Source organism: Phaethon aethereus (genome assembly GCF_964289735.1).
Source record: "Phaethon aethereus genome assembly, chromosome: Z".
NCBI classification, from domain to species: Eukaryota; Metazoa; Chordata; class Aves; order Phaethontiformes; family Phaethontidae; genus Phaethon; species Phaethon aethereus.
This window is the reverse complement of record NC_138577.1, coordinates 45009267-45032450: the sequence shown is the minus strand read 5'-3', so window position 1 is coordinate 45032450 and position 23184 is coordinate 45009267.

The window sequence follows — 23184 nt, the reverse complement described above, 5'->3', positions numbered from 1 at the left end:
TGGGAGTCTGTTATAGACCACTCAACCAGGATGAAGAGGCAGATGAAACATTCTACAAGCAGCTGGCAGAAGTCTCGCAATCACTAGCCCTTGTTCTTGTAGGGGACTTCAATCTACCGGGCATCTGCTGGAAATAAAACAGAGCAGAGAGGAAACAGTCTAGGAGGTTCCTGGAGTGTGTGGAGGATAACATCCTAACACAGCTGGTAAGTGAGCCCACCAGGGGAGGTGCCTTGCTTGACCTGCTGTTTACAAACAGAGAAGGACTGGTGGGAGATGTGATGGTCAGAGGTCGTCTTGGGCTTAGTGACCATGAAATGATAGAATTCTGAACTCTGAGTGAAGTAAGTCTACTACCGTGGACTTCTGGAGGGCAGACTTCAGCCTGTTCAGGTCACTGGTTGAGAGTCCCTTGGGAGGCAGTCCTGAAGGACAAAAGTGTCCAGGAAGACTGGACAGTCCTCAAGAAGGAAATCTTAGAGGCACAGGAGCAGGTGGTCCCCCTGTGCCGTAAGAAGAGCTGGTGGGGAAGGCGACTGGCCTGGCTGAACAGGGAGATTTTGCTGGGACTCAGGTGAAAAAGGAGAGTTTATCACATTTGGAAGAAGGAGCAGGAAACTCAAGAAGAGTACAAGGATCTTGTTAGATCTACAAGCAGAGACAAAATTAGAAAGGCAAAAGCCCAGTTAAAGCTCAGTCTGATCACGGTGGTAAGGGACAACAAAAAATGTTACAAATGTATTAACAAAAAAAAGAGAGCCAAGGAGAATCTCCATCCCTTATTGGATGTGGGGGCGAACATCGTCACCAAGGATGAGGACAAGGTTGAGGTACTTAATGCCTTCTTTGCCTCAGTCTTTAATAGCCAGACCAGGTATCTGCAGGGTATTCAGTCCCCTGAGCTGGAAGACGGGGATGGAGAGCACAATAACCCACCCATAATCCAGGAGGATTTACAGACGACACCAAGTTGGGTGGGAGTGCTGATCTGCTGGAGGGCAGGAGGGCTCTGCAGAAGTATCTGGACAGGCTGGATCGATGAGCTGAGAACAACTGTATGAACTCCAATAAGGCCAAATGCCAGGTCCTGCACTTGGGTCACAACAACCCCATGCAACGCTACAGGCTTGGGGAGGAGTGGCTGGAGAGCTGCCCAGCGGAAAAGGACCTGGGAGTGCTGGCTGACAGCCGGCTGAACATGAGTGGCCAAGGCAGCCAACAGCATCCTGGCCTGTATCAGAAATAGTGTGGCCAGCAGGAGTAGGGAAGTGATTGTGCCCCTGTACTCGGCACTGGTGAGGCCGCACCTTGAATCTTGTGTTCAGTTTTGGGCCCCTCACTACACGAAGGATGCTGAGGTGCTGGAGAGTGTCCAGAGAAGGGCAATGAAGCTGGTGAGGAGTCTGGAGCACAAGTCTTGTGAGGAGCGGCTGAGGGAACTGGGGTTGTTCAATCTGGAGAAGGGGAGGCTGAGGGGAGACCTCATCGCTCTCTACATCTACGTGAGACTGGGTTGTGGCGAGGTGGGTGTTCATCTCTTCTCCCAAGTGACTAGTGATAGGATGAGAGGAAATGGCCTCAAGTTGTTCCAGAAGAGGTTTAGACTGGATATTAGGAAAAATTTCTGTACTGAGAGAGTGGTCAAACATTGGAACAGGCTGCCCAGGGATGTGGTGGAGTCACCATCACTAGAAGTACTCAAAAGACTTGTGGATGTGTCATTTCAGGACACAGTGTAGTGAGCATGGTGGTGTTTGGTTGGTGGCTGGACTTGATCTTAAAGGCCTTTTCCAACCTAATGTTTCTGTGATTCTGTGATCCTGTGTGATATGTTTTGGACCCAATTATCTATCTGGAATGGTACTGTGATTACAACCAGAATAATTATGAAATTGTATTTGTAACTTCTGGATTGATTCAAGAGAATAAATTCTTCAGCCTTGAAAGAGAGCTGTCAATTTTCTCTGTGGTCTAATGTAAATTCTCTGTCAAATATTATTATCCCATTAACTCTTTATCACTTAGCTGATTTACCTCATTAGAAGGGAAGCTTGAGGGTGTCAGGCTGTTTCTAACAGAGGAAACCTGCTGGGTGGGGAGGAACAGACTAAGGCAAAATTACATTTTAAGTGAGCCAGAACACAGTATTGTTACTTTAATGGAGAAAGAGAATAGTTAAATAATCCCTTTGATGCCTTTCACTCCCTCTAACTTCTTTGCAGAATCTTTCCACATGAAAACATTTTGTCCTTGGAAAAAAGTTGCCAAGAATGCAGTCGCTAAAACAAAGTGGCTGAGCTAGGTCCTGCCCTAAGGACATTGTCTGCAATGCGCTGCCTCACCCCAGGGGAACTGCAAAGTAGAAATTGCAGCCCAGTGACCCACCACTCCCTCCTCTCACTGGTAACGGGGTTGTGTGAAGAGGAGCTGAGGAAACAATGTTTTGCTTTCCATTCCTCTGTGTGTGTCTTCTGTCCTTCTCCTCCTAGGAAGGAGGAAATAGAGGCCTCAGGTTGCTCCCCAGCATAATCATATTTTATGAGTTTACAGAGAGTTACACATAGACTCCTCACTACTTACCGCATACATGACACCCTCTGCTCTCAATGTCAAAAGGAGAGAAGCTTTAATTTACAGGGGAGCACAAGAGGTCAAATACCTTCTATATTATATGCAGTCTCCTTCTTCCGTTTTGGAGGGAGATGTGACCACTGGACTATTTCATTGACTTAAAATTCTGGTTTATTTATAGATGGCAAATACAGTTTATGGATGACCAGGCCCATCTCTCTGTAGATGATTTGAATTGTTACAACCAGAGCTGTCACAGTTGGATCTACCACTCACCCAATTAAGAGATATCCTTGTCAAATTCGGTGTGGTTATAGCTATACTGCAGCTGGTATACCATAATGTTTGACACACTATAGTATACGGGACATTTTAGATACCAACTATTGCTTCCTATATTTTTGATTAGCAAAGTATTAATGATAATAAACTACTTATTTATAAAGAAAATATATTCACTTTGGTTGTTATGAATTCAAAGATAATCCCAGAGATTTTGTCTGCGCTCTTGTTTTGTTTTCCATACTTCTAACACTTTTTTTTCCCCCTCCTGTCCATCACCTTTCAGCAATGGCTCTATGACTTTATACACTTGCTGGTGGTTTTGCTAACTACGTCTATGCATTCCTTTACACCTTGCAAGACTGTAAATGTAATCCAATGCCAGGCTGTCAGAGGAAGCTATGGATGTGGGATACTGCAAATCAGAGGTGTGGTAGGAGAGATGAGTGTGTGCAGCAGATAACTGTACTTGATTAACTAGATTTAAATAGTGTTGGATGAATTTGCCAGGTGAAAATAAAAATTGTCAGTTCAGTTTAATTTCATGGTGAATCAAACAAGGAAATTAGATTCTGCTACTCTGTTAGTTTGACATCTACAGCAAGTGACAATTAGAGATGATGAGACAACTTATATTTATTCCAAAAGTCTTGATTTCTTTTTTCTGATGGGCACGTAACTTTTATTTACCCTTGCTCTGCAGAAATATCTAAGATATTATTATTTGATTAACAGCTTGTGGATTTCAGGAACTCATTATTTTAATAAGTTTTTTTGATTGAGTACTGCACTTATATTTAGAGATAACTTAGCAATATCTGAAGTCTGCATTTCATTGAAATCACTTCTTGGGATCAGACATTTCGGCCATAGGTAGCCTGCATGGAATAAAAGGGGTAACAGAAAAGTCATGCTAATAGCTTAAACAAGGTAAGATTACAACTTATTGAAGTTAAGGATAAAGGCAATGTGGAAGAAATTCCTTTTGCTATACCTGGTCACTCAGTTCAGTCCTGATTTTCTTCATTACCCTTGGAAGAAAGGATTAAATAACAAATCAATACACAAACACACTCTTTAAAAGCACTCCCAAAGTCCAAATTTAAATTAAGTGAACTTCACACTTAAATTAGGACTCAAACAGCATGAAAAATCAAGCAGAACTCAGGCGTGAAATGATTGTATATGAGGTTGTATTCACTTCCCAGTTTATGCAGTGGAGTTTGTATCTAGGAAGCTTTAGCTTTACAAGCAATGCGGAAATAGCATAAAGAAATTATTTCCCACCTTTGCTACTTCAGATAGAAATGCATTGTTGTCTGGCAACTGTGAGGAAGCTGTCAAACAAACATAGAAAAACTGAGAAAAAAGTCATTATGACACATTCTAAAGGAAAAACACATCTCATATCCTGTAGTAGTTTGCCTTACATTGTAATACCCTGCAAAAATAGACATGTATTCTTGCTGTAGCTCCCCATCTGTTAAATGAAGAAAATAGTTCTTTTATTTCATCCTTTGCCTTGTCTATATCTCCTTTAAGATCTTGAGGGCAGGACTAAAACATCACTACACGCCACTAGCTGGGAATCAAACAGTATCAGTCTAAGTAGTCTGTGAGCTTTGCTTTGGCCCCCATTGTGCTTCGTTTTTCAGAAGCTGGTCTCAAACTCCCGGTTTTCATATGCAGTTCGTTTTAACTCGTTGTCTGTGGCTGCTCAAATACTCATGTGGCTTCACTGTGCTCTGATTCTTTCATACTTCACTTCTTTGTGAAGAGACATGCACGAGTCCCCCCATATAGGCCATCTCCTACTGTCTTCACCCTCACTCTCAAAAGCAAACTCTTTAATATGAAGCCTCACAATGGTTCTTAAAATGGCAGTTATCTTCCATGTCCTGCATAACTGATGTCTGGGAGGGAACTGTCCAGGATAATCATCCCTGGATGAGATTTTTTTTTTGCTTAAGGATTTAAGATTTTTTTGCTTTAGGATTTAAGAGTATTAAAGGTGGAATTTGAAGATACAGTGCTGAAAAAAAGTCTTTATTTAACTGCACTATAGTATTTTGTATAACTACAAAACCCCCTAGAAGGTCCAACAAAAGCAACACAGGTTGGCTTCTATTTCACATCCACTAAGGTACTACTTGTATCCATATGTCTGATGTTACCAATTTCTTATAGCTCTTCACTGTGGGGTATCCTAGAGTTTGTGTTAGCAAAGTAAATTATATACTTTTTGGCTTGTTTGTTTGTTTGTTTGTTTTTTAAACCTACATCTGAACAGTCCAAACAGTTTTTCAGAAATTTGTGCTTTAGCAAACAGACGGGACAAGATTCAAAGAAGGTTTGGAAAAAAGTGGTGCGTTATCTAAAAAGACTTGCTTCAGTGGTTTTCAGTTTGTGTGGAGTGCTTGAATTTTCACTGTGTATGGTTTGCCAGCAAAAAACACTGGTGAAGAGAAAGTTTTAGGAAAAGTATGAGGCACATCTTCACTGTGAGGCAGTGAGCACATCAGTTTCAGGGGAGTTCATGTATGCAAGAGGTTGCATGCACTGTTGGGGGATCTGTTTGCAAAAATGTGGCCTGTTTGTTGAAACCACCCTGGTTCATAATATCCTTAGAAATTAAACCAAACTAAGATACTTCAGTAAAAATTCAGCTAAAACCACCACAGTTGTTCTGACATGTTTTCTGAAGAGGTTTCTTGGAAAACATATGATTTCAACAACAACTTCCCTTCTCCCAGTTTGGCAGAATTGATCCTGGAAATAAGACACAGTTCTTCTGAAGGTAATAGGGTTTATGAAATATTGTTAGCTTTTTATATTAAAACCAAGTGAGTGTTTATGTGGCTCTAATCTCTACCCAGAAACCTGATTTTTTTTTCTTTTTTTCTTTAAGAATGAGCTTTTAAAATCACACACAAACTTTTGAAATCCTCATAGAGCTTTGTGGTTTATGACTGATGCCAGGGCTCAAAGCAGAAATAATAAATTCCATGAGAAAAGTTTTTTTTCCTTTGTAATTAAGATCCAGCTAAAACCAGAGAGCACTGAAAATCCCACAAAAAACATGTTATTGTGAGTCTTTCTGCCTAATTTCCAAACCAAGAAGTTTGGATAACTTCAGATTTTTGTTTTTGGAGCCAATTTGAACCTCATTTGTCCATCATTATTATAGAAGCCACCTCCAACAGTGTGCTTGTTTTTAGTCCAAATTTATTTGTGCCTGATATTTATGTCCTGGCACGTCTGGGGAACTAGAACTGCATGAAACAAAATGGTTTCATGTGCACATAATGTTCAGTTTAGTACACACAACTGCACTGAAATGTCATTTGAAATTATACTTTCAAACAAATACCGGATTTCAAAATGAATCTTAGTATTTCGGTTCAGACCAAAAATGTGATTTTGATGCTAATGTCCCAGTTGCTACCACACATTCTAGATTTCTTTCAGGGGAAGCTGAAGCAATACCTCAGCACCATGTGCTCACCAAATGTTCTCCAGCTCCTAATGGGGATGCAAAGCCCAAGTTACCACATCTTCCTTAGACAGTTTTGAACCAAGTGCTTTGTGAGGACATTTAGTCTAGAGGACAAACTAAATTTTGTCCAGAATAAGTCCCTGAATGAATTGCAGCAGATACAGTGCCCTCCACATCAACTGTCTTGATGTAATAATTGTTCCTACTAGTCCAAATTACTAATGTAGACATAGCTGGTTTTAATAACTGAGATACATTTTGTACACTGCATTAAAATATTAAAAAAACCCCTAATGCAATAGATAAAACCCAGTGGCAGGCTTGAAGCCCATGTCCATCCCTGGATGTTAGATACAAGACAGTAAGCAGCTACAATAAATCTTTGATCTAATATCTTTTACAGTTTATTTTCAATATGAGATTCCTAACCAACAAAAGCCTGTTTTCAAAATTGCTTCAGATATTGTCTAAGACGGTTGCAATGAAATTCCATTATGCCATGAAGAAAGTTCAGTAGATTGTCTTTGACATGTAATGAAGGTACTCCAGTGGAGCTGAGTATGGATGTTAGCCTTGATATCTATCTAGGATTAGGTAGTGTGAAAATAACATGCCAAGGTTGCTTCCATTTTGTCATACAAAAGTCCATTTTATATATTGTATTTGGATAAAACATGAAACTCGTGGGTGTAAAATTGCTTTATACTCAGTTCATTAGACAGCTCAAAGCCAGAGAGTTTTATCAATTAAAAAATGTTTCACTGAGACTGACTTGCCTTGTTGAAAGCATGTATTTACCAAGTTGCTGGAGAGCTGCCCATGTTTCCATTAGATTGCCTGGTCTGGGACTGTGTGGAAGACTGTAGCCCTGAAACTGATCTTCTGGCTTTCCAGTAGGACCTCCTCCTTTGGGGAACATGGAACAAAGGCAGACCTGGCTGGCCACTGACCAGGACACCAGCACTCCTGAGTGAACTTCTGTGAAGATTTGCAGTACTAGCAACTTCAACTGCTTCTTACTAAACCTGCCCCCAAATCCTGTCTGTGCAGGTCCCACTGGGGAGGAGGATCGTGGGTGTCCACACCAGCTGAGTTGCCTGTCTGCTCCTTATTAGTGATGGAGACCACAACAAAACTTTTAGTATTCCTCAGTGGGCATTTGACATTAAAATAATTTCAAAAACTAGGATTAGATTAAATTACCCAATATTTCTGCTTGCATAGAATATAAGTTTATTTCAGTGAAATTCACATTGAAAACAAATTAAAAAGAACTAAAATTTCTTCAAAGGGGAAAATAAAATGGAAGATTCGTTTTTTCACTAATTCAAGGATCAGTATTAAAAAAAGCTATATATAAACACACATATACATATGTATATAATCATATTCTGTCACTTCATAGGATTTTAACAATTAAAAAAGAAAAGCAACAAAGCCTTAGTAAAATCTAATTTGTGGATGTTATACAATTTCATTAACAAACTTAATAACAAATACAAGAGCCAAGTGTTGCAATGCATTTTGGAATTGAAAACAGGAACATGAAAATCAACTGGAAACAGGAGCCACAGGACAGCAACACAGTCCTGAGGAAAGGCAGAGGTCGAAAGCTGGGACTTAGAGGGGGTGTTTCAATATTCCTGAAACTGTAAGCAGACATTTCTCTTATTTCTCATGTTTTAGGGAAATATAGTTGTTTACATTATTACTCTACTTATTTTATTTTCTAATGGCAACTATTTATCAGAAACTTTAGCTCAGCTCAAAGAAGAGTTAAAAATGTATTTCCTCACTGTCATTTAAAACTTGCTGATATATTTGAACTTTGACAGTAAGCAAACAATAACACATTTTCCTCATAGAAATAAGCTTATGTATTCAAGATGGATTTTTTTTTTTTCTTTCAAATAAGCATACGTGCAAGAGGTCAGCTAGATCAGGTCACATCTTTTAGAAACACTTGCTTTTCTTTTCAGGCTAAATGCTGTAATAAATGTGTTCAGTTTCTATTAAACTCTTGAGCTTGTACAACTGATTTAAATGAGTGGCAGAAGTACAGTGATAGCTGTCTCTAATAATCTAATAACCTTCTCGCATCTTAGCACGCCAATTATCTCATGACCCTGAAATCTAGAGAAACTTGAAAACACTTAAAGGCACTTCTTATATTCAAAATTCAATTGCTTCAATTAAAAAAAAACCCACTCACTTTGCCACTTTAAAAATAAAGTATAATAATGATAAACAACTTGACAGAATACATTAGAGCAAACAACTTTTCAGAAGTATAGAATCTCCCCTTTCCTACATCTTTTATTTTACTGAGAAGGCCAATTGATGTTCAAGTATATTAGTTGAATCATATAAACAAGGTAAATATTTAGAAGTGAGCTATCTTTTGAGAACTGTAATAAAGAACCTGCTGACTTTGTTCTTACAAACAATCAACCCCCCTTCTCCTCCCCCAAATCCACCTCCAGCAGTGGTGTTCAGTTCCATTAAAAATGCAATCTGAATTATGGGCAAATATACCTCACTGTAGGTCTGCACTTATCATTAACATTAAAGGAGGATCAGTTAAATATTTTTGAGACAGAATATTTTCTGTACATGTCACCTTATTCTTTATATGTGTGTTCAGAATATTAATTTTAAAAATATAGATGAAAAAGATGCAAAAATTAATCTAGCCTGATTGATGAAAGCCTGCAGTTATTCTCTGATTTCTAAAGTATTATTATTTAAAGATAAATATATTTTTTATTAAGTTAAAGAGAAGAGGATTTGGTCCATTTTTTATACTTAAATATAAATATCTGGTTTAATCACTTTTTTATAATATCTGTTCATGTGTTTATCTCAGACTACAACTTTCACCACTCTGTATTTAGGCATCATTGGTAATATCATTGCAATGCATCACAGAATACATAAAACAATCCTCCAAAATATTAATTATCAATTCGAAAACTATCTATCTCAACTGTAACATAATGCTGTGGTTCATTACCCCCATATACACTCTCTTCAGAGTACTAATGGCTACATGCAGATATTCCAAATGACTTCATAAACACAGGAGCACAGACTGTTAAGCAGTGATTAATTTCTTCAAGACCACGTGAGGTCCCATAATTCTTTAATGGTGCCAAAGTGATGTATGGCATGAGCACATACATTGGCTGTCTCAGCAAAATGCCCATGGGAAGTATCAGGGATGTATCTGCTTGGTGAGCTCTGTAGGGATTTAAATCACCTTGAAAAACAAGCTACGGACAAGAGGCTTGCATGTGCAAGTGCTTGGTTTGAAAAAGAATAATTATTTTCTCTTAAAGGTATAACAGTTCTTCTTTTATTACTCATGTGGAGGATGTACAAAAAGATTGCGCCTTTTCACTAAAGCCTTAAGCACAATCAAAGGATGGTGTTTTCTTTCTTTTTTTCTGTTGATAGTTTACATTGTCTTTTCTGTTTTCCATGATACTTGATGTGTCATAAAATAGGCTCCTTCTCAACAGTCAGACTGACAGCCAGTTCCATCAAAAGCAAAGTGTGAGGTGAATTTATCTAGAGAAACTAAACATGTTTCTATAGCAATCAAAATTATTCAGTGATGTGCTCCAGGTTTTAAGTGAGCTCGTAGAAGTGATGTTGTGATGGCAGCTGGAATATGTTGCCTACAATACAAGTTAATTGCTACAAGCTAGATAATAAATAGGTAAGTTATATCCTTTTTTGGTGGAGTGGCAAATTTGAGTCATTATAGACCAGGTCCTTTACTTACCTGAACCAATATTTTTTATAGCTTGACAAGTTCTACTGAAGTCAGTGAGATTCTCACCAGCATAACACTTCAACATAGATAAGAATAGTAGTGTTTAGGCCTAGATAATAGTCTTCACTGTGCTTCCCTTCCTCACACATGGCTAGTGATTTACTAATCAATAGTCATGCAAAGTGTTACTGTAAAATCTACAGAATCTCTTGACAAGCAAGTTGCATTTCAGTGAGTGAAGGTTTGGGATTGATTCACCCCCATTTACTGTAACATATTCAGGGGAATTAAATTGTTTTTCTGAGTGCTGCTCAGTTCTGGTATACTGTATACAGGGTCAACTTGTTGTTAAAACCATGAACCACAAACATCAGCTACGAAGGTTGTAACATGTTACATTAGAGCCATAGAGAGGAATGAGCCTTTGGAACATGCTGCTATGCCATTAGCGCACAGTTCCTCTTCAGGTTTAGCATAGGAAACTTTGCTTTTCCATCTCAGTCCTAATGTGCTTTACTGTTCGTAACCTAGCTCACTTTTGAGTTTAGTGCTCATAGGATAACAGATGATGTGTTGATTTGTAGCATGGACAAACACAGTTGGATGGAAGTCTCTGGTTTCATTTCCACTTCCCACTTAAGACAGTCAAATTGAATTTATTGCCTAAAGGATTTACAAGCTATACCGCTTTACATGTAAGCATGTGAACTTTTAATTTTGTATCAATGTACCATGTAATATCATCAACATCAATGTAAATGTACCAAGAACATTTAATAAACTTCTATTTAGAAGGAAAATACTGGTTTTATTCCAACAGTCTTTGAGGTAATGGAAAGCATTGGATTCCTAGATGGCAGCAGTCTCCAAGACTATTTCTTTGTTGTTGTTGTGAGTTTTTGCTTCTTACCCTTACTGGACTGAACATATAAACAAACAAACAAACAAACAAACAAACAAATAAATAAATGAAAGGAATACTAAGCAAAATTCACATAAACTAAAAAATAATAATAAAAAAAATTTGCAAACCTTCATAGCTAATCATGTCAGTCACAGACACTTTTGAGAATCACAGAATTATCTTTCAATTGTTCTGCAAGGGGTACACAGCATCAGCTTCTGTAATTCTTAATTTTTTCTTCCTTGAATGATAAGCTGACATTATGAAAGAGTGAGAAATATAGCTTCAGTCATTTTGTGAGTCATTATCATGACACAATGTTATTTATTGATTTATTCATTTAATTAAAAGCAATCTCAGGAAGTTCAGAGTGCATTTAACTCTGATTCATATCTCAAGGAAAGAACAAAAGGTGAGGGGAGAGCAGGCTTTGTGAAACACAGAATCTAAACTAAGTAAATAAAACTAAGAAGGAGATAAAAGGTTAAGGGAATGTTTGATACTACTGTGCTATTTCAAATAATGCAGTGTGTAGCTAATGCAAACTTCAGGTACAGTCCTGGCTACGTTGGAGATAATAAGAATGTTGCCCTTAAATTGCAATGAAGTATCAATATTACATTACTAACCTCCTGATAAAAATTACTGAGCAGGCTAATGGTCCTTGTTCTATCTGTGTTGTCATCAGCCAACATACATCTTCCTGGGCTTCATACTAGGAGAACTTACTTTCCTGACTAAATGCCTCAGACTTCTATTTTAGAAGTTCTTGCCTGTGGCTGATTGATAGTCGTGGTTTTTGGCACCACCACAGTATTACAGAGTGGCGATGCCTTGGTGCTGTTTTGGGCAGAGTGACAGAGGGGTGCAGGCTGTGCACCCAGACTTGTCCTCTGGTTGGTTTCAGTAGAAAATCCAGTGTGGTACTCCAACTGTTGTTTTAAGTGTCTTTAGGTGATACTGCAGATAAATAGCACCAAAAGAATAAACTTATGGTGATTTTGATTGTGTTGAACAGTTCCATTCTTTTGAGAGATGAAGGCTTGGGACATTTTTTCAAGCCAAGTTAGTGATTGCTATTCCTTTTTCTTCTTATATTTTTTCAAAAGATCCAGCAAACGGCCTTGTAAATTCATGCTCAGGATGCACTCTAACAGGCACAGGTTTCTTAACTCAGTTAAAAATAATTATTGTTATTCTTGTTGTTGTTGTTATTATATCATAAATTACAGCCTGGTTATCACCACTTACTGGTAAAAAACAGCAAATAAAATAATAAAACCTTTTTTTTTTTCCTTTCTTTTTTTTGTCAACAATATACCTGGAATTTTGTGTTACAAAAATCCTAAGCATTACAGAACTGTTCCCCAAAACTTAAATCCCAGGTCTCTCATTGTCTTCAACTCAAATGTTGCTCTAGCAGTAGAGGGAAAAACAGTTAATATTGCATAATGTTGAGCAGCAAACTTGCACAGTACTACTCATATGAAAAATTTACATTAAAATTAGTCTTCCAGTATCAAAGACAAAATCATTGTAGTGGACTATTTTCACAGGTATAGTCTTGGTTTCTCTGAAAAGAAATAGCTCAACTCAGTACCAGCGTTTAAACAGCAGAAGGATACTACTGTCCATAGCAGCAATCCTCTTTTAAATCAACATTTTCTACTCCAGGCATTTATTTGTAGTATTTTACTGAATATTATGCTTTTTAAAATCTGTTTCATAAGCTATCCTAATGACACTTTTTGTCCACCATCCATAAATAACAAACTCCCTGTGTGCTTGCCTAGGAATAAGTTTTAATGAGTGAAATTAAAAATTGGATCTACCTTTTCTGTTGAACACTTTATATCCTGGTGTTTGTCATAGTATGAGAAACCTAAAATAATAGGAAAATATTAATGATAGCACTGAGAATGAATATATAGTGTATGGAGAGTATCTTTTCTTTCAAGTGTTCTGCATATACCTTGACATAAAATGATACAGCACATGTATCATGATTATGACCAGGAATTCAGCAGTGCTTTCTAGATGTACTTAGATTTTCTGACTTGACTTGCAATCCTTTATCTGAAACTGTGTTGTCAGTGCTGGGTGCGGTAGCTTGTTGCCCAGAAAGGTCACAAAAACATTGAATAAATATTTTCATCAGTTAGTGGGCCCACTGAAAATATTTTTACATTCAGAACAGGGCTTTTTGTCCCTCATCCAATTCTTAACAACTACCTTTAGTGTTATAAACCAGTTATGATTTGCCCAACAGCCTTTTGTGAAGTGGCTTGGTTTTCCGCAGTCACATCTTATAGGTTGTATGCCTGTTAAAGTTAACATTACACCTAATGTCAGCTGGTACTTACATGGAACAGAAGTGATACCATGCACTTGGGTGAGTTAACTTGTACTGTGCGTGTTGGGAAAAGGGCAGATAACAGGTAGTGTCTATGTTGTTCTAAGTAAGAACTAATATTTTTCAAAAATATTTCTACAGAGTCACTTGATTGGGAACACAGGTAAGAACAATTTAAATTTCTACATGAAGTTCAAAGGATAGTCTAGAAAAGCAGAAGTGAAACAGCTAAGACTATATACCGTTTTTTAAGAAATATCATTCACTGTCTTCCATTACATCTCTTTGGAGTATTTTCAAAGATGGGGAGCAACACACCTTCTTAGTTTGAACCAGCTATACTTAAGGCAAAGTTTCATGAAACAGCAGAGGTAAAATCACAGAGACAGAATATGTTGGTTTTGTTCTTAGCATGAAACTACAGACATCTCAGTAGTAACACACTTTGAAAGACTCCTCAAACTTTCTGTGTAGTACATTTAAATATTTCAGGTTTTTTTATTCTTTCAATTCATGTTCTTAAACTACACAATGCTTCAGAGGGACTGAACATATGTGAAAAATGTCATTATAAAATTTTGCTGGTAATCTCTGGTATAAGAGATGGAATCACACATTTTTGTATGAGGATGCTAATACTTTATCAGACTACAGAGTAAATTTGATTATCAAAAGAATTTCTACCTCAAAGCCTAGTTTATTTATTTATTTTTCCAGAACAACCTTCTTTGTATTACAACTAATCAAACAGAACAGAAATAGATTTTTCAATTGCCTTAGAAGTAAATTAGTTTAGTGTTAGTGAGTACTGATCCATTATTATTTCACAATATTGTCCCTGATAATATTTCACACTAATTCTAAGGTCGAGAGACTGTCCACGGTTTGGTTTTCACTGCTTACTCTCGGCTGCCTTATTCTGATTTGAATCAGATATGAAGTGAACTGTCTCTAGTGACCCAGTGTGTGGAAACCTCAATGGTGCTTCTGTTACACAGGCCAAGTTCTGTACTGTTTTGTAGAGGTTTGTTCCAGGTTTGGTGTGTTAGAGAGAACCTGCAGTGCTATGTCTTTGCAAGCTTCTTGGCCTACATGGGCCTGTAAAGGGATGCCACAGTAATCCTGAGCTTATAAATATCCTCCCGCTGTTTACCTTCACCTTCCTTTATGCAACAAGCAGCAAGTGTCCATGCAGAGATCACCATGTGTGTATAGTGGAGATCTCCACATGTGTATAGTTTTTAAGGACTAAGTCCAGTTTGTCATTCTGCTTTGTTGCATTATACAAGGTTTCCCTTGCTGTTCTAATCAAGTATCTTGTTCCAGGTCTATGCTCTTTCTTTTCTAGATAGCTAATGGTATCAAATCCTTCTTAACCAGGTCAATGTGCCCAAACAGGCAGCTCGTCATATTCACATTCATGTTCCTTGACTTAATCTATCAAACAGGGCTGTCAGAACTGAATTAACTAATTCCACATCTTCCAGCACAACTTCAGGTTACACCTTTAGTTTGCAGCATATCACAAGTACTTTGCAATACAGCCTTGTTACAGATAAAATATATCTGGTTTTCTGTACTGAAAAATAGCTCACACACTTAGATAGGCACATGTCTTATGAGGAACAGCTGAGGGAACTGGGGTTGTTTAGTCTGGAGAAGAGGAGGCTGAGGGGAGACCTTATTGCTCTCTACAACTACCTGAAAGGGGGTTGTGGTGACGAGGGTGTTGGCCTCTTCTCCCAACTAACTAGTGATAGGACAAGAGGAAATGGCCTCAAGTTGCGCCAGGGGAGGTCTAGATTGGATATTAGGAAAAATTTCTTCACTGAGAGGATGGTCAGGCATTGGAACAGGCTGCCCAAGGAGGTGGTGGAGTCGCCATCTCTGGAAGTGTTCAAAAAATGTGTGGATGTGGTGCTTCAGGACATGGTTTAGGGGACATGGTGGTGCTGGATTAATGGTTGGACTTGATCATCTTGAAGGTCCTTTCCAACCTAGTGATTCTGTGATTCTGTGATTCTGTGATATTGGTTGTTTTTCTTGAGAGACAGTATAATAAGAAAGATATGAGAAATAGAACAAGAATAACTTTGTTTTGAGTGGGATCACTGTAACTTTTTTATCTCATTCTGAATGAGCATTAAAGTTTAGAAACTCCATGGCCTCCCATGCTACAAATGCTCTTATTTTTTTAATAACTTTTCAAAGCACATATTTTGGCATGTTTTATATTATTGTACCAAAAACCACAAAAATGGCAGGTTGTAGAAGTATTTAAAAATCAGAAAATGCCCAATTTAAGGTTGATTGTGCTAACTAAACCTGGTTTTTTGCATTGTGACACATTCTTAATTTTGTAATTTCTTAAATAATCTGTTTGTTGACAAGACCTTTTCCTAAAACTTTTCCTAAAACATCAAAATAAATCAAAGTTTTGTCATTAAGGATATGTATAATTTGCTAATCTTACTCACTGCAAAATTTGGAAGATGTTTTTTGCTAGGGACAAAGAAATACAAGAAGAGCGGTAAAGGAAGGGACTTAACTGCTTTGTGCGTTGGATTATATCCTTGCTTTTGCAAGAGAGCAACTGTGTGGTGGTCTGCAAGCTCTGAACTTCATGGCTGATGACTATTTGTTATTATGTATGTAATGTGTTGGCAATATCTTATAATTAAAAACACTCAGAGTGTACTTTCAGAATGCTAAATTAAAGAACCATATGCAACATTGTCTGGCATTTCTAACTTTTTTTAATAGACACTTACCTGGATAAATTCCATGGCATAGCTACAGCTGCTTAGACAGAAAACCTGAGGCAAGGAAAGAAAACAGAGAGATGGATGACCTTTAGTGGAATTTATCCTGGTTGGAATAGAGAGGAGCTGTTGATAGCTGCTGAACACAAGGGTCGGGATGCAGCTGGAGGAGGTGCTAGAGGATGGATGCAAGTGGACAACATGCCAGAAAAGCTCGTTGCTCATAGCTGTCAGCAGCTTTGCTGTCATGTCTAAGGGACACCCAAGAGCAGGAAACACATTGCTAAAGAGTTGTTGGGCAGTAGTGTGATTCTCAGCAGTCATGAACACCTGATACCTTGCTTCCCAAGCAGAGCTTTTAAATTATATCTCTCAGTTGCCCTTGTTCAATTCTTTCCTGGTGCATGTCTCCTTCACTCACAGCAACCCCCAAAATAAATGTCCCACCAACTAAATTTCTAGCCATGAGAAGGCCTGTCCATTGTTTCAAAAAAACTCTATGTGAATCCAACTAATAATTTCAGAATAGGATAGACTTATACCACAGGTGCTACAGCTGGTAGTCATCCATACCCATAGAGTGAATTAAATTAAGCATGTTAGTCACACCTTCTTCTGAATTTTACTTGCTATCAATTTTAATTGCCAGTAAGAACTGGAAAAAACGTGAGAAGTCTTCTTGTCTCCACAATAACAGATTCTAAATTAATGTTTGTAAATTATAGTAATTAGCAAGTGTTTAAAAGGGTTTAAAAATTATTAGAATTTCCTTCTTCTAGTTTATCAAATTGTCATTTAATATAACCAAAGAGTAGAACTGTAGCACAAGATCTTATAGTCCATAAATAATGAATGGGAATGAATGAATGGTAAAAATGTACAGTGGAAGCTAATAGCTGGTAAATAACAGACTCTGAAAGATGTTTCTGTATAATCTTAAACAATTCTTGATAATAAACAAATTTCATTTTGAAAAATCTAAGTCTCTTAAAAAAAAACCCTAAAAAAATCTATACTCCCTAGATTTATCAAATAAATGTTATGCTGTGAATACCTCATCCAGCTGCATTCAAAGTTAAAAAAGCTAGCTAGCTGTTCTTGCATGGATGAAGTGAGATCTTAATGAACAGCAATGGGTATATTCCTACCTTGCTGTGGAATTGATCTGAAAAATGTGTATGTGCAACAATAATCTGTGCTAATTTGATTTATGAGTCTAAGTACCCAAGCAAACAGATACGACCATATATTCATAAATACATATGCTCCCTTGATTACAGACCTCATACTGTCTTGACACGTTCTGGTTCTTTTGTTTTGTTTTGTTTTTTTCTTTCATGGTCTATAGGAAACTCTGGTAGATTAGATGTATTCCTTCTTTTAGCCCCAAGAATGGCTTCTATGTTAAATCCACTAATAATCAGCACTGGTTAAGTAATCTATTTTTTTTCTTTTCTGTTGAATGCATCTAATTTCTTCCTTCTCTTTTGCTTAATAGTTAGTTTCTGTGTTTTGCAAATGAGACAACTCAAATATTAGCCTGAACACAAAAGGTGTAATAATTAATTACAGAATGAATCACCAGCAAATTCTACTTTAATACCCCCTGTATGTACAATAAAGGGGAATCGAAATATTTTTTCTGTGTGTCAACATTTTCTCTCCTTTTACTTCATTAAATCAAGATGATATAAGTCCCAGAAGACAGGAGTGCAAATTTTAAAGCTGTATTGATTTAACCTTCCCTTTGTAAATATTTCATAGTTCTATAATGTGCAAATGCAGTCATGCACAGAACAAAGGATTGCACTTTTCTGTTAGTACACAGAAGGGCTATATGACAGTATTTATTATGCCACTTAAACAATATTACATAGGAAAACACATGATATTTTGTCATTGTTATAAATGTCAAGGAGGATTGATACAACACTATTTTTCAAGTGAAATTTTCATTAAGAAAGGCTATTTTAAACCGCGACTTTCTTGAAGGAATATAAAGCCATTTGTTAATTACAGTTTCAATACCTTTTTCTGGCTTCCCTCTCCCACCATAATTTGATGTAATTTGTTTGATGAAAGGGTACTTCTCTCACTGTTTTATAGTTTTCTGTTTTCTTGCAGGCAATTTTCAGTTCTAACATTTCAACATCCCAATAATTTTCATGGCAGATGAGTGGGGGAAGCTTTTGGCATGGATTATCTGGTCTATAATAGCTGCTATGTATACTTCTGGCAATAAAAACATTCTGGAAATTGCATGTACCGAGGCCCTGAAGAACCCCATTGTATGGAGATTATGACTCTTCTCAAAGCCTCTTTGTAAAAACATCATCCAAAAGTAAAATAATGAGCTGAGAATTTCATTCTAATATGAACTTTTTCTTGATTAGTACATGTTATATTTCCAAACACTGAAATCTAAATTCATCTTTTAATTAAAGACTTTTTTTCTGAACCAGAAATGCTACTGCTCCTTGCAATAGTAATCTGATGTTGACAGTTTCAGTGCCAGTAGTGGTAAAGTTCAAATCGAAAAAGAGACCTGTTGCTAGCATGCAAAAGCTTCTGGTGAGAAATTTCTATTGTACAATCTCTTTCTGGGCTGATTAAAAGTGTAAATTTTATGTAGGAATTTACAATATCATTCATGTTTTCATTTCTGCAGATTTTAAAAGGCCATATATAAAATCAAGATAATCTCCAGCTAACCATAACCACATTGATATTAAAATGTCAGGCTGTTTTTCTTGTCAAAGTGCTTTTCTCAAAAATATTTTTATTGGAGTGATACCAGTTGGTGTGAACTGAACCTTAGTCTTTTTTCCCTCTATTAATAGTTTATCATTGCTGATGTTTTGGAAGAATCAGTGCAGTATTTATCTCCATGAAGTTTCATTATGACACAGTAGCATGAACATTACTGAGGATATTCATTTTTAGGAACATTGTGCTATTTAGTCTGCTCCACTACCATCTGTAAGAAGTCACCCAGTCTTAATAAGCATACTATTCACTTTAATGACAGATGAAGTCTTTTACTGTATCAAGACAACTCTTCTTTTTTTAATATATTTCATTTATAACCTCAAGCTTGACTCAGGTTTTCCTAGAAGTCAAGTTTCCAGGAAAATGAGAGAGAAACAATCTGTCATTTATTTACAAATATGTGGGGTTTTGTGCTTTCCTTTGTCTGTGTATTACTATAAGCTGTCAGTCTACAGGAAACACAAGGAATTTATGCTCTGAATAGGGCTTTTTAGCTATGCTTTTGAGTTACCTTTGGGTTTAAATATACTTACGTATATATATAAGGCAAGCTCTACTTGAAGTGACGAAGGTAACAAATGCTCATTACCTTCACCATCTGCCAAAAAATAGCCTCATAATATTATAACGGAGTCAGGGAAATTATCAGTAAAAAAGAGCCAGTCTGCTATCACATGAATCCACATGGGCCTTATTGGATTCAATGGGATTAATTTTTGAAATGATATGCAAAAGTCTGAAAGTTGGCAAGGTTTATTTCTTAAATATTCACATTGTTGTAGATAGTTGACATGATACCTCAGTTTTAGAAAAACGGCAGTAAAGGTTGGGAAGGCCTTAATAATTCTGGTAACTCATGTATATTAAGACTCCACAGTCTGAATTTTATCATGTTTCATAAATGTGTCCTGGGTTTCCATGAAGATCTCTTGTCCTCTTTTCATATTGGGAATAGAAGAAAACCTAAAAAGACTCATGTATTAGTCACTTTTTTAGCTCTAGACCTTAATCTTCCAGCACTGAAGCTAGGTGAAGTACTACAAAAAGTTATCATCAGCCCAGTCAGATATTAAACATGTCAGATATTATACCACCATTAAAAGTGAATAAAATCATGGATTGCTCTTGCTTTGTTAAGAAAACACAGTAAACCATAACACTGATCTTTTCCTTAATTTTTAAAAATCTTTTACAAATCGAAGTGTCAGTGTAACTTTCCTCTGCAGTCTCAATCCTTAGACCCAATTCTCTGTTGTGGAAACAAATCCTGCATCTAAAGCAGCATTCATCTCTCAGTTCACTGGGTCAATACGTGTACGTATTAACAGACAGCTGTGAGTGCAGATACTAATTTTACTGAGCTAAAATATTTTTGCTAATGAATTACGATTTTTTTTTTTACAACAAAATATGTATTTTCAAGACAATAGGTTTGAGCTTTGAAAGTCAGGCAGCTATTACTTGCCCTAAGCTCTCTCCTGATTCCATGTGCTATCACCCCTCTTTGCTGCTGTTTTATGGCTGTTTTCAACAGCTTGTGTTGTTGAACACAGCAATAGTTGTGTTCACCCTCTTCCTCATGATATTTGTTCATCTTTGCTTTTGTCCTTTATTACAGAAACCCTAGGTTTTGTTTTTCTTAGAAAGTATTTCTTCAGCAAATACCAACCCTTCAGTTTTGCATAATTTCCTGTGTACTAAACTTTTTTTTGTTTGAAAATTAAGTTAATTTTTACTCAAAACTTTTTCTGCTTTCTCATTTGAGCTGTGAAAGACTAAGTGCTGTGAAAGATCATGCTTTCCGGCTCCTAACAGGAATCAAGACAGCCCTGCAGGCTGTCTGTATCTAGATCCAAAAGTGCTGTTTATGAATTTACAATGTAAATGTGCCCCTTTGAAGCAATGACATACTACATGTGCATGTGCATCCAGCAACTAGTCTACACAGGGACACTCAACGTTATCGATCTCCTGCCACATCAGATATTTCTTACCTTAATTCTCACTTGCAACAACCTATCAGTAAGCCTCAGGGAAAAGTGGAAATGTAAACCTTGACTGTTTTCCCCAAGGTCATCCTGAATAAAGGCAGCTCACCTGAGTTCAAATCTATTGTTTATAATAAATCTAGGTAAAACAAGCTGTGGAGACTTTTTTTTTCCCCCCTGTAAATAAGGCTAAACTAACTATATAATTGAATTTTCAAGCTTTTAATAAAGGAGTCAAAGATTACTTTTGTTGTATTACTTCAGCATGCAATTAAAATGCAACATTACAAAATAGAAAATATTTAAAATGGTAATTCAAAGAAAAATATCATCTTGAAAAGGAAAATTTTTGGAATATATTTCAAAGAGTAATCATATTATGAATGTAACTATTGGCAGAATATGGGTGTGAAAATATGCAAATGAAATGACCACTTATATTACTGCATTTCAGTGCTAAGGATTATTGGCTTTAGGGAACTAAGCAAGTTTGAGGGTTTTTGTTGTTAATCATGGAAACATAGAATCATAGAATAGTTTGGGTTGGAAGGGACCTTTAAAGGTCATCTAGTCCAAGCCCACTGCAATGAGCAGGGACATCTTCAGCTAAGTCAGGTTGCTCAGAGCCCCTGTTAAACCTGACCTGGAATGTTTCCAGGGATGGGGCATCTACTACCTCCTTGGGAAACCTGTGCCAGTGTTTCACCACCCTCATTGTGAAAAATTTCTTCCTTCTATCTAGTCTGAATCTACTCTCTTTTTCTTTAAAACTGTCGTACCCTGTCCTGTCACTACAGGCCTGCTAAAAAGTCTGTCCCCATCTTTCTTATAAGTCCCTGTTTAAGTAGTGGAAGGCTGCAATAAGGTCTCCCTGGAGCCTTCTCTTCTCCAGGTTGAACAACCCCAACTCTCTCAGCCTGTCCTCAGAGGACATGTTCCATTGCTCTGATCATTTTGGTGGTCCTCTTCTGGACCCGCTCCAACACATCCATGTCCTTCCTGTGCTGAGGGCTCCAGAGCTGGACACAGGACTCCAGGTGGAGTCTCACTCAAGTGGAATAGAATCACCTCCTTTGACCTGCTGGCAGCGCTGCTTTGGGCATAGGGCAGGTTACAGTTAATCATCTGGCCTGCAAGTGCACATTGCTGGCTCATGTCCAGCTTTTCATCCACCAGTACCTCAAAGTCCTTCTCAGCAGGGTTGATCTCAATCCCTTCATCCTTCAGCCTGTCTTGATGCTGGGGATTGCCCTGACGCATGTGCAGAACTCTGCACTTGGCCTTGTTGAACCTCATGAGGATCACACGGGCTCATTCCTCAAGCTTGTCCAGGTCCATTTGGATGGTCACTAGGTTGGTCAGGCAAGCCTTGTCCTTGGTGATGCCATGTTGGTTGTCTCAAATCACGTCCCTGTCCTCCATGTGGGTTAGCATAGTTTCTAGGAGGGTCTCTTCCATGATCTTCCCAGGTATTGAAGTGAGGCTGGCACATCAGTAGTTCCCAGGGTCGTCCTTGCTACCCTTTTTAAGAATAGGTGCAAAGTTACCTTTTTTCCGGTCCTCAGGGACTTTACCTGAGTGCCATGACTTTTCGAATAGCGTGGAGAGTGGCCTGGCAATTACATGAACCAATTACATCCTACATCCCTCAGGACTCTGGGATGCATCTCATCAGGTCCCATAGACTTGTGTATGCTCAGGTTCCTTAGGTGGTCTCGAACCTGATCTTTTTTTACAGTGGGAAGTACTTCACTCCTTCAGTCCCTGTCTTGCAGTCCATCACCTCAAGAGGTGTGGGAAGAGACACTGCCAGTGAAGACTGAGGCAAAGAAGTCGTCCAGTATCTCAGCCTTCTCCTTGTCTGCTGTTACCAGTTTGCCAGTCTGGCAAAAGGGCAGTACACTTTCTTTGATCTTCCTTTTCCCACTGACATACCTGTCAAAGTCATTGTTATTACTCTTTGCATCCCGTGCCAAGTTCATCTCTAGTCGCACTTTGGCTTTTCTGACCCCACCCCTACAAAATGAGGCAGCGTCCCTGTTCTTTTCCCAGGGTACCTGTTCCTGCTTCCACTGCCTGTGCATGTCCTTCTTGCCTTTTTATTTGCTGAGCAGGTCTCAACTCAGCCATGCTGGCCTCTTGCCTTCCTCTCCTCATTTCTTACACCTGGGGATTGAGAGCTCTTGCACTGCTGGAAAGCGTCCTTAAAGATCTGCCAGCTCTGTTCTGCTCCCTTGTCCCCAAGGGCAGTTTCCCAGGGGGTCCTATTGACTAATGCCCT